Here is a 15,175-nt window from a genome sequence, read left to right as displayed (position 1 = left end):
ATGCAAGTGATAAATAAATGCATCATTTATATTTGTGGTGGGATTGGCTCCCAGTTAAGTAACACCTTGATTTTAAAATTATTGTCTTTGTTTTCAAGTCACTTCATCGCCTCTTCTCTCCCTTTTAGTTTTTAATTATCTTGAGCAAGTTTTTAAGAAATTTTCTACATCCGTACAACCCGTAGGTATCTGAACTCCCATTCTGACCTCTGAAGCATCACTGTTTTTTATTTTTTTTTAATTTAGAGTCCCAATTCATTTTTTCCTATTAAGGGGCAATTTAGTGTGGCCAATCCACCTCCTCTGCGTATCTTTTGAGTTGTGGGGGCAAAACCCACGCAAACTCGGGGAGAATGTGCAAACTCCACACGGATAGTGACCCAGAGTCGGGATCGAACGTTGGACCTCGGCGCCGTGAGACAGCAGTGCTAACCACTGCGCCACCATGCTGCCCCTCCCTGCTTTTTAAATGTCTTTGGTTGCCAAAGCTTTAAGTTCTGAAATTTCCTCTATACCTCTTTCCTCCTTTAAAGCTTATCTCAAACCAAATTGTTAGTCACATGTCCTAGTAGCTCTTTCCTTGGCTTGGTGCCAAGTTTTGTTTTATAGCACTCCTGTTAATCATATTGAGATGTTTTATTACATTTAAGGTGATGTAAATACAAGGTGTTTTTGAATTTACAAACAAACGTAAGAAACAGTAGCAGGATTAGGCCATTCGGCCAACACTGCCATTCAATAAGACCATGGCTGACTTGATTGTCCCCTACAGTCCGCTTTGCTGCTTGCCTTTCCATAACCTTGATAATATAAAGATTAAGAAACTGGAGTATAAGAGAAAATTAGCAAGAAGCTAAAAACAGACACTGAAAGCTTCTGCACGTATATATAAAGGAAAGAGTAGCTAACATGAGCAAGACCCCTTTAAGGTGAGATTGGTAAATTAACAATGGGGAAGTAGAAATGGCAGAGACTTTGAACAAGTACTTTGCATTTGTCATCACAGTAGAAATCATAAAAAATATCTCAAGAAAAGTAGAAAATTAAGAGATAAAAGGGAGGGTGGGACGTTGTGGGATCTCTTATTTTCTAATAAGAGAGGAGTTTGGTGGTATGTTGAGATTGATTTTATTGCAAAACTTAGTACAATTTCAAATATAAGAAAGAAGCAAAAAGCCCAGATGGGCAATAGAAAGAGAACAAAAGAAAGTGAACAGCGAAGAGAGAGCAAAGAAGAGAGCCACGCGCACAAAGGGTCAAGCTTTATACATGCACATTTTTGGTCACAATACTGAATTGTGACTCCTGATTGGTGCCGCAGCTTACCATTTTATACCAGCATTTACACTTGTATCTAACTTACAGTGTTACATTGTCACATTTGTGCTTTGGATTCTGAAAAGCTGGTGTGTTCCCACAGTTTGAGTATTTAAATGAAGTTTCAATATTTCCCCACAGACATAAAACAATCGCTATCACTAGAGAAAAAGTAGTGGGAAAACTAATTGAACTTAAGGCTGACAAGTCCTCTGTACCTAATGGCCTGCACCCTCAGGTCTTAAAAGAAGTGGCTGCAGGGAGAATGGATGCATTCATTGGTTGTAATCTTCCAAATTCGCTAGATTCTGGAAAGGCCTGAGCACAAGTGCTCTATTCAAGAAAGGATGGAGACAGAAAGCAGGAAGCCAAAAGCAAGTTCGCCTTGCGTCTGCCATTGGGCAAGTGCTAGAATCCATTACGGAAGAGGCAGTAGGACATTTGGAAAATCATACATCAGTCAGTGTCAGCATGGTTTTGTGATGAGGAAATTGTGTTTGACAGATCTGTAATGAAATGAAAATCGCTTATTGTCACAAGTAGGCTTCAAATGAAGTTACTGTGAAAAGCCCCTAGTCGCCACATTCCAGCGCCTGTTCGGGGAGGCTGTTACGGGAATCGAACCATGCTGCTGGCCTGCCTTGGTCTGCTTTCAAAGCCAGCGATTTAGCCCTGTGCTAAACAGCCCTGTGCTAAACTAGAGCTAGGATGTAACAAGCAGGGTGGATTAAAAAGAAACTCGTAGATGTTATGTATTTGGATTTCCCAAGGCACTCAACACCATGCTGCATGCAAGAAAAGATACAAGATAAAACACCAGAGCTGGTTAGGCATGATATATTAACATGGATAGAGGACTGGCTAGCAAACAGGCAACAGAGTGTCGGGATACATGGGTCATTTTCAGGTCAGTAGAGTGCCACAGGGATCACTGCTGGGCCTCAACTATTTGCAATCTATATTAATAAGTTGAATGACTTGAACTGTATTGAATTGATGGTACAAAGGTAGTTAGGAAAGCAAGTTGCAAGTAGGAAACAAAGTGTCAGCAAAGAAATATAGGCCAGCTAAATGAGTAGGCAAACATTTGGCAGATGGAATATAATAAGGGAAAATGTGAGTTGCCCACTTTTATTTAAATGGAGAGAATGCAGAATGCGTATTTATTTATTTATTAATTTACGGGATGTGTGTGTCGCTGCTGAGGCCAGCATTTATTGCCCATCCCTTGTTGCCCTGCAGTACAGGGGGATCTGGATACCCTTGTACATGAATCACAATACGTTTACATGCAGATACAACATTTAGGAAGGAAAACTGAATGCTGACCTTTATTGCAAAAGGAATGAAATATAAGAGTAGAAATCTTGCCACAACATGCAGGGCGTTGGTGAGACCATTTCTCGAGTGCTGTTTACAGTTTTGGCCTTTCATTCAAGGAGCAACGTTGGCAACAGTTGAGGCAAACATCGGACAAGCTGATGGATGAGGAGTTTGTTTGTATTATGAGGTAATTTTGAGCCTATACTCACATTTGAGTTTAGAAGAATAGGTGATTTTTTAAAAAATTCATTCAAGACATATGGGCCAGCATTTATTGCCCATCTCTAATTGCACTTGAACTGAATGGTTTGCTAGGCCAGTGGAGTCAGACTAGATAATGGCACATTTTCTTCCTTTAGTAACTTGAGGAAGCCAGCAGTCGTGGAACAAGGATTTAGTGTATAATATTCTGCCCAGGGCAGTAACTCTCCTAATCCAGTCCTTGTTGGGACAACCAACCAATGTAGGCCCTGCTCTGGCAGGCTTATGTGTAGTCTTTGACAAGCTCCAGCTGGGTGGCCGCCACACTCTACCTGGGAAGCTCTTACACCACGAGTAGATCAACATTGGTCTCCCTGTATTCCTCATGGGGGCAACCTCCAAAGTGTTATCGCTGGGACTTCTGTCCCAGACATGACCATAGGACATAGGAGCAGAATTAGGCTATTCGGCCCATCGAGTCTACATGGGTACTTCTGTGTCCATTTCCGAGCCAGGGTTATTCTTCTGCTGGACCAGGCACTTGGATATAGATGGTTGGGTCCCCTGGCTGAGGGGCTGTTCCTGGCATGGAGGAGATGTCATTGCTCCCGGTTTGGCGTCATGTAGCGTGGACATGCGCTTCTTCAGGTGGTCCAAATACATCCACGGAACTCTACTTTGGATCCTAACTTGTGTGCGACCAGTCCTGTTCTCTCCAGCATGACACCTGACAGCCAAAGTTGTGGGCATATTCCGCACCCCCGGAATGAAACGGTCACCTTGGCATCCTCAAGTCGTGGTGCCACTTCTGCATTTCCTGCTGCATCTCTGCTTTCCTGCCGAGGTTCAGAAATGTAAGGCTCAACCGGCTTCGAAGCCTTGGCCCATCAGCAGTTCTGCAGGGGCGATTCCCATCATCACGTATGTATGATGTTGTGCGTTAGTTAAAAAGGAACCGCACCAATCGCGTGTCCATGGAGCTCTTAGCTTGTTTCTTTATGCCCCTTTTGAGAGTCTGGGATGCCCTTTCCACCAGGCTGTTGGATGTGGGATGGTACGGGATGATTCTAATGTGCAGGATGCCGTTCCATTTTGTAAACGTTCCTGAAGGTAGACCCATTGTCCGTTACAGGACCTCCAGAATCCCATGGATGTTGAACGAAAACCAAGAGTTTTTCTACCGTAGCCCTGTGTTAGACGTTTTAGTTGCTGTGAAATGAAGAGTCTAAAATTCTTGTTCCTTTTCACCAAACACCATTTATTTCACTTCCACAGCTTCTGCACAAAACTCTTAACAACACACTACCCGACAGAGGCCACCTGAAGCCCCTTTACATATCAGTGTCAATGAATGGATACTTAACATAAATGAGACAACTAATTGCAATGTCTCTTAACCCATTACTTAACACCCTGGACATCGTCGAAGCCATATTATGCGTGTCAAGCCACTTTAATTGGGCATCTACCATGATGAGGCGCATGGACCTCATGAAAGGAACTGCGAGGTCAGCGAGCAGTCGCACCCACAGTGTGACACCGTCCCAAGAGTTTCTGGGCAAAAGACTAGGACTACAGGAAGGGTCCCTTGCATTCCGCTGCTCAAAAGCATGTGGTGGAGTTTCACACCCAACCCTGAATTCTAGGTGATCCAATGGGTGGGATTCCCTTATCCCCCATTTAAAAAGAAAAACCTGAGCAGGAGCTTATGGTCAGTCACAATCGAGAAATGCCTCCCATCAACATCTTGGTGGAATTTCTTGACTCCAAATATTACCGCCAAGTCCTATTTCTCGATTTGAGCATATGGTTACTCAGCGTCCGCCAGGGTCCTCAAGGCGAAAGTGATGGGGTGTTCCATGCCATCATCCCATCTGTGGTCCCGGGCCATCCCAATGTATATGGGGAGGCGTTGCATGTTAGGATTACTGGCTGAGCTCGATCACAGGAGCTGTGTGGACGACAGACACTCTTTTACTCTGGTGAATACTTTGTCTCGTGAAGTACCCGAGAACCACCTCTGGTCCTCCTTCAACAGTATGTGATGTGGAGCCAATAAGGTGCCCAGGTTGACAATGAACATTCCATAATTTACCAGACTTAGGGTTGACCGGAGTTCAGTGGTGTTCTCCGGGTCCGGGACCCTTTTCTGACCCGAACCATATCTTCCATTGGGTGTAGACCTCCCTGCCCACTCTGTGTATCCTAAGTAAGTTACCGCTCTAGCGTGGAACACACACTTGCTCCTCTTTAGCTAGACATCCAATAGGGAAAACCATCTGAGTACTTCTTGCAGGTTGTCCATATGCTCCTCCGTGATGCCCATGATGGGCATGATGTCCAGATAGATGGCCACCTTCAGATGCTGTAGGATTTTTTTCGCTGGAAAATTGCCGGGGCAGATGAGGCCGCAAACACGAGGCGAGTGCATTCAAATAACCACTTATAAGTGTTTATGGTCACAAATTTGCTGGATCTAGGTCCACCTACATATAGGTGTGGCTCATGTCAAGTTTCGTGGAAGAACACCCGCCAGCTACTTTTGGGTACAGATCTGCCACTCTAGACACCGGGAACCGGTCCAGGTGTGAACTTTTGTTTACCGTAAACTTGTAATCCCCGCAGAGTCGGACAGATTTGTTGGGCTACATCACCGGCACCATGGGTATGGCCCACTCTGCAAATTATACAAGGCATATAATCCCCAAATCCTTCAGGCATTCCACATAAATCTTGGCAAGCATAGGGGGAAGACCTCTCCCTAAAGTACTGGGCTGAGCAGCAGCATCCTTCTTATTCTGGGCCTTGGCCCCTCTATTCCTGCCCAGACCCTCCCAGAATACTTCGAGAGATTTGCCAGTACATTGTACAGATTCCCAGTGACCATTTGAAAAACCTATTGCCAGTTGAGAAGTTGAGCCCCAATCCCTGTACCACAATCAGAGTTACGGTGGTCCCCCCTATGCTCAATAGCTTGCCAGTACAGGTCGCCAACCTCGCCTTGATGGTGAGCAACACCAATGGCATGATCCCTGAGCGAAGTCGTTCAAACGTCCATGGTGGAGACAGCCGTTCCAGTCTCCATTTCTATCAATACAGGATGGCCATTTACTTGTAACGTGACCCAGATCAGGGCTGTGACGCAGTCCAGCTGCATCAAACTATCCACCTCATCCTTGGGGGCCTATGTGCAAGGCCCTGGCATGGGGTGACCTCGACAGCTGCCTTGGAAGGCGCTTTCTCCACCAAATTCGGATGCTCTGGCCATCACACGTTCTCCGACCACATAGCAATGTAGCCGGCTCTCGACTTCGTCTTCGGGGGAGGTGTCCTGCAACTCCATCTCCATCTACAAGTTTGCTGATGACACAACCGTAGTGGGTCGGACCTCAAACAACACTGAGTCAGAGTACAGGAGAGAGATAGGGAACCTAGTGGAGTGGTGTAACGACAACAATCTCTCCTTCAATATCAGCAAAACTAAAGAGCTGGTCATTGACTTCAGGAAGCAAAGTATCGTACACACTCCTGTCTACATCAATGGTGCCGAGGTGGAGATAGTTAACAGCTTCAAATTCCTAGGTGCACACATCACCAAAAATCTGTCCTGGTCCACCCACGTCGACGCTACGACTGAGAAAGCACAACAGCACCTACACTTCCTCAGGAAACTAAGAATATTCAGCATGTCCACATTGACTCTTACCAATTTTTACAGATGCACCATAGAAAGTATCCTATCTGGCTGCATCACAGTGTGATATGGCAACTGCTCGGCCCAGGACCGCAAGAAACTTCAGAGAGTCGTGAACACGGCCCAGTCCATCATGCGAGCCCGCCTCCCATCCATTGACCCTGTCTACACCTCCCAATGCATTGGGAAAGCGGACAGCATAATCAAAGACCCATCCCACCCGGGTTAATCTCTCTTCCAACCTCATCCATCGGGCAGGAGATACAAAAGTGTGAGAACACACATTAACAGGTTCAAAAACGGGGCGGCATAGTGGTTAGCACTGCTGCCTACGGTGCTAAGGACCCGTGTTCGATCCCGGCCCTGGGTTACTATCCATGTGTAGTTTGCACATTCACCCCGTGTCTGCATGGGTTTCATCCCCACAACCCAAAGAAATGCAGGGTAGGTGAATTGGCCATGCTACATTGCCCCTTAATTGAAATGAAATGAAAATTGCTCATTGTCACAAGTAGGTTTCAAATGAAGTTACTGTGAAAAGCCCCTAGTAGCCACATTTCCGGCACCTGTTCGGGGAGGCTGTTATTGGAACAAAATAATTGGGTACTCCAAATTTTGGAAAAAAATTAAGAAAAATAAATAAATAAAACAACAGGTTCAGAAACAGCTTCTTCCCCAGCTTCTGTTACCAGACTCCTGAATGGCTCTCTTATGGACTCAACTGATCTTCTCACACATCTCTACTGACTAGTACTATGCTTCACCCAATGCCTGTGCCTATGTATTTACATTGTGTATTTGCTCCCTAAACTTCGTTCTCTCAGGAATATGACTTTCCTGAATCCTAATCAATTGTCGCTTCAAAGACTCCCACATATCCGATGTTGATTTATTATCCAACAGCTGCATCCAATCCAAATTCTTCAATTCCTGTCTAATGTTATCATAATTTGCCTTTCCCCAGTTTAGCACCTGTACAAAAGTACCCGAAAACGTACAGAATTGTGGTCACTACTCCCAAAATATTCCCCTGCTGTAATCTCAACCATCTGTCCAGGCTCATTCCCCAGGTCCAGTACGGCCCCTTCCCTAGTTGGACTATCTACATATTGCATCAAGAAGCTTTCCTGGATGCACCTTACAAACCCTGCCCCATGCAAGCCCCTAGCACTGTGAGTCTCAGTCAATATAGGGGAAATTAAAATCCCCTAACACAACAACCCTGTTACTTTTGCACCTATCCAAAATCTCTCCATGTATCTGCTCCTCTATCTCTTGCTGGCAGTTGGGGGAGCCTGGAATAAATGCCCAACATTGTGATTGCCCCCTTCCTGTTCCTGAGCTCTACCCAGATTGCCTCATTGTATGAGCCCTCTGAGGTGTCCTCCCGCAGTAAGGCTATAATACTCTCCTGAACCAGTAATGCTACTCCCCCACCCCTTTTACACTGCCCTCTATCTCTCCTGAAGCATCTATATCCTCCACTGTTTAGCTGCCAATCCTGCCCTGCCTTTAATCACATTTCTGTGATAGCAACAGCATCATAGTTCCAAGAACTAATAAGCGATGTAAGTTCATCTGTCTTAGCTGCTGTACTTCTGGCGTTGAAACAAATACACTTCAAACCACTGCGTTTGAGCAGACGGTGATGTTCTCTTTTTGTTCCAGCAGACGGTGATGTTGTTCTCTTACTTTTGTTCCCGATTTCACTGTACCTCTGTACAAGCGACAAATCAAATCAAGTCAGCAGTTGATCCTGAGTGCTTGGCCTGGCTGCAGAACTGCCTCACAGGTTGCCCTCTTGGAGGTGATCTGGCACGACCAGCATTGCCCCATGATGGGAGTGGGAGTTCGAAAAGCAGCGCAGATCAAACTATAGACTGCATCGTCCACGCAGCTCCTGTGCTCCTTTCTCTACACGCACACGGGACAGTTTCTCTACACGCACTTGATGGCCCATTTTAAATCCAGGTGGGCTCCGCCAACAGCTTCTTCTGTGTGGCCGTGTTGTTTATCCCACAAACCAGCCTATTCCTCAACATTTCTGAGAGGGACACCCAGCACTCGCAATGCTCGGCCAGACATCTAAGGCGGGTCAAGAAGTCATTCACCGATTCAGGAGAACGCATCGCTGTATTAAACTTATACTGCTGCATGATAACTGAAGGCTTATGGTCATAATGTTTAGCTACCAATGAGGCAAGCTCATCAAATGATTTGGAGTCTGATGCGGCCGTATAAGTGAGACTTTTTGTAATTCCAAAAGTTGGGGCCTCGCAGGTGGTCAGGACGATCACTTTCTGACTGTCTCTAAAATACTACTCGCCTCGAAGAAGTACCTAATGCCTTCAACATACTGGCTCAAGTCGTCCAGGCTTGGGCAGCCAATGTTCTAATGGTGAGGAAATGGTTAGTCGGGAGGGGTCGGTGTGGGAGCGAGTGGAGGAGGCACCTTGCAAGGGCACGAGTCTGGAGGCTCTGTTAACGGCACCTCTGCCATTCTCGCCGGCGCGGAACTCCACAAGCCCAGTGGTAGTGAGTGCCCTGAGAATGTGGGGGCAATGGAGGCAGCACATGAGACTGGAAGGGGCATCGGTGTGGTCACCGATCTGTGACAATCACCGGTTCGCTCTGGGGGGCTGGACAGGAGCTTTAGGAGGTGACAGAGGGCAGGGATTGAGAGGTTTAGGGATCACTTCATTGAAAAGAGCTTCCCGAGCCTGGAGGAGCTAGAGAGGAGGAATTTGAGTTGCCGGATGGCAACGGATTTTGGTACCTGCAGGTACGAGACTTTGGCCGGAGGCAGGTTCCAAGCTTCCTTCGCCTCCCTCAAAGGGGACTACAGGATAAGGTGATGTCTAAAACAGGGGTTGGGGAGGGAAGGGCCTCGGAAATATATAAGGAATTGATGGAGTGGGAAGGGGTCCCAATTGGGAAGCTGAAGAAGAAGTGGGAGGAAGAGTTGGAAGTCAGACTATGGGAAAAGGCCCTGAGAAGAGTCAATGCATCCTCGTCGTGTGCAGGCGTAGCCTGATCCAGTTTAAGGTGGTCCATAGGGCTCATATGACTGTGGCCCGGATGAGTAGGTTTTTTGAGGAAGTGGAGGACAAATGTGGGCGGTGTGGGGGAAGTCCGGCGAATCATGTAAACATGTTTTAGGCATGTCCGAAGCGGAGGGGATTTTGGCAAGGATTGTCTGACGTCATGTCAAAGGTCCTGGAAGGGAGACTGACTCCGACTCCAAAGGTGGCAATATTTGGAGTGTCAGAAGATCCGGGACCCCAGCGGGGGAGAAAGGCCGACGACAGCGAAAACAGCGCGGGAGCAGAGAGAGCCGGGACAGCGAAAACAGCGCCGGAGGAGAGAGCCGGGAGATTTAAAAAGCGCGGGAGGAGAGAGCCGGGACAGCGAAAATAGCGCGGGAGCAGAGAGAGCCGGGACAGCGAAAACAGCGCCGGAGGAGAGAGCCGGGAGATTTAAAAAGCACGGGAGGAGAGAGCCGGGACAGTGCTGGGAGAGGTGAGTGCACAAAAGGTGTGGCAAGAGTGCCTTTAGACACGGAGTGCTGATTGGAACAGAGTGCATCTGAGTTTAGGTGAGTGACTGAGTTCGGGTGAGTGGCGAGAGAGGGCTGTGTTTTTGTTGGTGTTCGGGTTTATCCTTGAGGTTCTATAAAGACATATTTTTTTTTAAAATATTTAAATTAATTAACTAGTTGAATATGGCTGGACAGGTGATGTGCTGTTGCTGTATGATGATGGAACTGGTGGACCCCATTGAGACCGTCAGTGACCACATCTGCAGCAAGTGTTGGCTGCTCGAGGAATTTCGGCTCAGAATTGATGAGCTGGAGACTGAGCTGCGGCACATCAGGGAGGGGGAACATTACTGGACGCTTTGTTTCAGGAGGCAGTCACACCCGGTCGAATAAGTTCTGTTAATTCGGACAGTGGTCAGGGACAGAGTGGTGTGACTGCAAGGGAGGCAGGTCGGGGGATCCTGAGTTTAGGAGTTGAGGAGCCTCAGCCCTTGACGTTGTCCAACAGGTATGAGGTACTTGCTCCCTGTGTGGATGAGGAAGAGGGCTGTAGGGAGGATGCGTTGACTGACCACTGCACCGTGGTACAGAAAGCCATTCAAGAGAGGGGAGCAAAAAGACAAGTGATAGTTGTAGGGGATTCTATAATTAGGGGGATTGATGGCATCCTTTGTAAGCCAGATCGAGAGTCCCGCATGGTATGTTGCCTGCCCGGTGCCAGGGTGAGGGACATCTCTGATCGGCTTGAAAGGATTTTGGAGAGGGAGGGGGAGGATCCAGTTGTTGTGGTCCACGTTGGGTTATAATCTCTGGATTACTACCCGAGCCACGTGCCAATTGGCATAGGGTTGAAAAAATTAGAGAAGTTAACACGTGGCTAAACGAGTGGTGCGGGAAAGAGGGATTCCATTTCATGGGGCATTGGCATCAGTACTGGGGCAGGAGGGACCTGTACCGTTGGGATGGTCTTCACCTGAACCATTCTGGGACCAGTGTTCTAGCGAATAGGATAAATAGGTTGGTCACAAGGACTTTAAACTAGCAAGTTGGGGGGAAGGGAAGTGTAAAGCTATGGACAGTATAATGGTTAATGGAGATCAAGGCAGCAGGTTATGTGACAGGTTATTATGTAGAGATATGGGTTCAAAGACAAGGAAAATTAGGAGAAAGGGTGAGAGGAAAAATAAATTGCGAAAAGTTACTGATCAAGGTGTTAGGATTCATAACAAAGACATAAAAAACAGCATAAGTGTACTTTACCTGAATGCTCGTAGTATACGAAATAAGGTAAATGAGTTGATGGCGCAAATCATCGTGAATGACTATGATTTAGTGGCCATTACTGAAACATGGTTAAAAGATGGTCACGACTGGGAGTTAAATATCCAAGGGTATCAGACTATATGAAAGGATAGAATGGACGGTAAGGGCGGTGGTGTAGCTTTGTTGTTTAAGGATGGCATCCGGGCAATAGTAAGGGATGATATTGGTGCTATGGAGGACAAGGTTGAATCAATTTGGGTGGAAATCAGGAATAGTAAGGCGAAAAGGTCACTGAAAGGAGTAGTCTATAGGCCACCAAACAGTAACAGGGTGGTAGGGCAGGCAATAAGCAAATAAATAACGGATGCATGTAGAAATGGTACAGCGGTTATCATGGGAGATTTTAATCTGCATATCGATTGGTTTAACCAGGTTGGTAAAGGCAGCCTTGAGGAGGAGTTTATAGAATGTGCCCGGGATAATTTCCTGGAACAGTATGTAATGGAACCTACAAGGGAACAAGCGGTCCTAGATCTGGTCCTGTGTAATGAGGCAGGATTGATTAATGATCTCATAGTTCGGGATCCTCTTGGAAGGAGCGACCACAATATGGTGGAATTTAAAATACAGTTAGAGGATGACAAGGTAAAATCAAACACTAGTGTTTTATGCATAAACAAAGGTGATTACAATGGGATGAGAGAAGAACTAGCTACGGTAGACTGGGAGCAAAGACTTCATGGTGAAGCAGTTGAGGAACAGTGGAGAACCTTCCGAGTGATTTTTCACAGTGTTCAGAAAAGGTTCATACCGACAAAAAAGAAAGACGGTAGAAAGGGGAAAAATCGACCGTGGATATCTAAGGAGGTGAGGGAGAGTATCAAATTGAAGGAAAAAACATACAAAGTGGCAAAAATTAGTAGGAGACTAGAGGACTGGGAAGTCTTTAGGGGACAACAGAAAGCTACTAAAAAAGCCATAAAGAAGAGTAAGGTAGACTATGAAAGTAAACTGGCTCAGAACATAAAAGCAGATAGTAAAAGCTTCTACAAATATATAAGACAAAAAAGAGTGGCTAAGGTAAATATTGGTCCTTTGGAAGATGAGAAGGGAGATTTGATAATAGGAGACGGGGAAATGGCTGAGGAGCTGAACAGGTTTTTTGGGTCAGTCTTCACAGTGGAGGACACAAATAACATGCCAGTGACTGATGGAAATAAGGATATGATAGGTGAGGACCTTGAGATGATTGTAATCACTAAGGAGGCAGTATTGGGCAAGCTAATGGGGCTAACGGTAGACAAGTCTCCTGGCCCTGATGGGATGCATCCCAGAGTGTTAAAAGAGATGGCTAGGGAAATTGTAAACGCACTAGTGATAATTTATCAAAATTCACTAGACTCTGGGGTGGTCCCAGAGGATTGGAAAGTAGCAAACGTGACACCACTGTTTAAAAAAGGAGGTCGGCAGAAAGCGGGTAATTATAGGCCGGTAAGCTTAACTTCGGTTGTAGGGAAAATGCTGGAATCTATCATTAAGGAGGAAATAGCGGGGCACCTGGAGGGAAATTGTCCCATTGGGCAGACGCAGCATGGGTTCACAAAAGGTAGGTCGTGTCTGACTAATTTGGTAGAATTTTTTGAGGACGTTACCAGTGCAGTAGATAACGGGGAGCCAATGGGTGTGGTATATCTGGATTTCCAGAAAGCTTTTGACAAGGTGCCACACAAAAGGTTGCTGCATAAACTAAAGATGCATGGCATTGAGGGTAAAGTGGTAGCATGGGTAGAGGATTGGTTAACTAACAGAAAGCAGAGAGTGGGGATAAATGGGTGTTTCTCTGGTTGGCAACCTGTAACTAGTGGGGTCCCTCAAGGATCAGTGTTGGGCCCGCAGTTGTTCACAATTTACAGAGACGATTTGGAGTTGGGGACCAAGTGCAATGTGGCAAAGTTTGCAGACGACACTAAGATGAGTGGTAAAGCAAAAAGGGCAGAGGATACCGGAAGTCTGCAGAAGGATTTGGATAGGTTAGGTGAATGGGCTAGGGTCTGGCAGGTGGAATTCAATGTTGCCAAGTGTGAGGCTATCCATTTTGGGAGGAATAACAGCAGAATGGATTATTATTTAAACGGTAAGATGTTAAAACATGCTGCTGTGCAGAGGGACCTGGGTGTGCTGGTGCATGAGTCGCAAAAAGTTGGTGTGCAGGTGCAACAGGTGATTAAGAAGGCTAATCGAGTTTTGTCTTTCGTTGCTAGAGGGATGGAGTTCAAGACTAGTGAGGTTATGCTGCAATTGTATAAGGTGAGGCCGCATCTGGAGTATTGTGTTCAGTTTTGATCTCCTTACCTGAGAAAGGACATATTGGCACTGGAGGGAGTGCAGAGGAGATTCACTTCGTTGATCCCAGAGTTGAAGAGATTAGATTATGACGAGAGGTTGAGTAGACTGGGACTGTACTCGTTGGAGTTTAGAAGGATGCGGGGGGGATCTTATTGAGACATATAAAATTATGAAGGGAATAGATAGGATAGATGCGGGCAGGTTGTTTCCACTGGTCGGGGAAAACAGAACTAGGAGGCATAGCCTCAAAATAAGGGGAGGTAGATTTAGGACGGAGTGTAGGAGGAACGTCTTCACCCAAAGGGTTGTGAATCTCTGGAATTCCTTGCCCAGTGAAGCAGTTGAGGCTCCTTCTTTAAACGTTTTTAAGAAAAAGATAGATGCCTTTCTAAAGAATAAAGGGATTCAGGGATATGGTGTACGGGCCGGAGAGTGGAGCTGAGTCCATAAAGATCAGCCATGATCTCATTAAATGGCGGAGCAGGCTCGAGGGGCCAGATGGCCTACTCCTGTTCCTAGTTCTTATGTTTTGGCCTTTTCCTCCCTGGTGGCCCAGAGACGGATTTTGCTGGGATGGAGTGACTCGGAACCTGCAAAGTTGGGGAGTGTGGGTCAGTGACATGGCAGGGTTTCTCAGGCTGGAGAAGATTAAGTTCGCCTTAAGGGGTTCAATACAGGGGTTAGTTCGGAGGTGGCATCGACTTCTTTAAGGAAAACTGACCGTCAGCAGGAAGGGGGGTGGGGGGAGGCATGGCAGTGAAGAATAAGGGCAGGGAATCTAATATATGGATAGCTAGGAGTTACAGCGGGGGGAATTTGGGTATGTTACGGGGGGGAGGTGGGGGGGGTGGTTGCATGTGTCGGACAGCTCTGTTGTTTCGAATGTGTAAATGTTAAAATTATAAATGCCTCAATAAAATGTTTTCTAAATAAAAGATAATGCCTGTGCCTTACAGGATTGAACTTAAAAGAGTTATAGTTGTGAAATAAGTTGTTTATTCCTATTTGGGGCAAGAATAGAAAGGGAATTGGCTAAACCATGGCTTACAAGGGAAATTAAAGACAATATCAGATTCAAAGGAGACACATAGAAGTTAGCAAGGAAAAGCAATGGACGAGAGGATTGGGAATACTTCAAAATTCAGCAAAGGCAGACCAAGGGATTGCATGAGAAGGGGAAAGTACAATATGAAAGTAAACTAGCGAGGAACATAAAAACTGACTGCAAAAGTCTTTGTAGGTATGCAAAGAGAATAGAACATTACAGCGCAGTACAGGCCCTTTGGCCCTCGATGTTGCGCCGACCTGTGAAACCGCTCTAAAGCCCATCTACACTATTCCCTTATCGTCCATATGTCTACCCAATGACCATTTGAATGCCCTTAGTGTTGGCGAGTCCACTACTGTTGCAGGCAGGACATTCCACACCCTTACTACTCTCTGAGTAAAGAACCTACCTCTGACATCTGTCCTATATCTATCTCCCCTCAATT

General features: G+C 46.2%; 1 long non-coding RNA gene across 1 annotated transcript in view; it reads left to right on the top strand.

Moving 5' to 3' along the window:
• Positions 1 to 15,175, top strand: part of LOC140411211 (uncharacterized) — an 84,679-nt gene that overhangs the window by 35,861 nt on the left and 33,643 nt on the right. The window lies entirely within an intron of this gene.

This window comes from Scyliorhinus torazame, chromosome 4 (genome assembly GCF_047496885.1).
Source record: "Scyliorhinus torazame isolate Kashiwa2021f chromosome 4, sScyTor2.1, whole genome shotgun sequence".
Taxonomy (NCBI): Eukaryota; Metazoa; Chordata; class Chondrichthyes; order Carcharhiniformes; family Scyliorhinidae; genus Scyliorhinus; species Scyliorhinus torazame.
Note: the sequence above shows the minus strand (reverse complement) of the source record. Positions and strands in the feature narration are given on the sequence as shown.